The sequence below is a fragment of the Miniopterus natalensis genome, chromosome 1 (genome assembly GCF_054644295.1).
Source record: "Miniopterus natalensis isolate mMinNat1 chromosome 1, mMinNat1.hap1, whole genome shotgun sequence".
NCBI classification, from domain to species: Eukaryota; Metazoa; Chordata; class Mammalia; order Chiroptera; family Miniopteridae; genus Miniopterus; species Miniopterus natalensis.
In genome coordinates, this window is record NC_142081.1 from 194,828,566 (window position 1) to 194,830,042 (window position 1,477).

The window sequence follows — 1,477 nt, forward strand, 5'->3', positions numbered from 1 at the left end:
TGTGGCCTCAGAGCAGCACCTCGGTTACCTGCATGCCCCGATTCTGACAGTTTGAGTCCCACGAGGTGGTTTCTGGGAAGAGCCTTTGTCAAGGTGTCCCTGGCTGTTTCTGAGAGGTCCGGCGTGGCTTACATGCCCAGGGACGTGACTGCAGGGCTGTTCCACCCCAGGTGTCCTGTTGCGGTGCCCAGTCCTTCGCCTGCTTCCAAAGGTTGGCGGGGGTCCCTTTTCTGGGAAGAGTTGGGAGGAGCTGTTACTTTCCACCACTTTGCCCCCGGAGGGGGTTGGCATTATTTTTCCTTTGCTGCTCTACCTGAAACACAGGACAGGACCGCACGTGACACCTAACGAACACCTGGGACCGGGCTGTGGAACAGGATGGCACTGAAGTGTCAGGGGTCATGGAAAGGCTGTGCCAGGTGGGTTACAACTTATAACTGTTCCCAACGGGCTCGTTCATGTCCTAGGGTCTCTTCAGGTGGTCTCCCTTTCTGTCTGGGGGTCTGTCCACATACCCCCCCCATCAGTCGGCTAACTCCCACCACCACAAACACTCCGGGCATCGTCCCATTTCAGGCTCTGGGGTAAACTGATCCTCACCTAGTCTGAGACTCATGCCGGGCCCTTGTTTCTCTTCTGGGAATCAGTGTCTTTCCAGGATTACTGAGAGCGCCTGCGAGGGACAACCCACAGGTGCAGAGCCTGGCCCAGCGGCCCCAAGGAGACAACCCCACGAGAATCCGACAGCACATCCCTGGAGGACGTGGTTCTTCAGGGGACAATATGCCAGTGTCGGGTGGGACAGCTCCTTCCCCCCATGCTCCTGTGTGGGGGGCTCCACTGGGGCAAGGCTCCTGGCCTCTCAGAACTCCCCTCAGCTAGGGAGCCCGCACCACCTGGTTGTGGGCGTGGAGAAGGAGCTCGGTCTGTCTCTGCCACTGATCGTTTCCGAGGTGAACATCCCGGGATAAACCTTCATGGGAAGAACCCGAAGTCAGCCCGCCCAGCCAGGGTCTGTCCTGCGGTGAGTTTGCTAATTCACAGGTGCAGAATTAACAATAAAGACCATATTTTCACTTCTGCTTAATTGGTTCCTAGGATTTTCTACCAGTTGGTTTCCGAACTGTGTGGTCTCTGAAGCAGCAACTCAACTCTGCCACTGCTGTGCAACAACAGCCCTAAACAATACACAAAGGGGCGGGTGTGACTGTGTTTCAATAAAACTTTGCTGACAAAACAAGCAGCGGGTGAGATTTGACTCCTGGCTATAGTTTGCCAGGCCCTGTGTTAGTGATGAGCTTCAAGCGCCTCAGCGTAGCACTGAAGGCCTCTCACTTAGTCCCTTCCTATCGCTCTCTCCCTCTTTTGTGTTTACTTATTTATTTTTTAAATTTATACTTATTGTTGAGAATATTACAGATGTCCCCTTTCCCCCATTGACTCCTTCTACCCCATTTTAGCTCCATGCGCGGTCACT

General features: G+C 54.3%; 1 long non-coding RNA gene across 1 annotated transcript; it reads left to right on the forward strand.

The window, feature by feature from the left end:
- Window positions 1-264: 264 nt before the first annotated feature.
- On the forward strand, window positions 265-1,240 carry LOC107530438 (uncharacterized). Its single transcript, XR_015714434.1, has 2 exons — window positions 265-419; window positions 648-1,240. It is a non-coding gene; the product is annotated as an uncharacterized LOC107530438 (long non-coding RNA).
- Window positions 1,241-1,477: the final 237 nt, after the last annotated feature.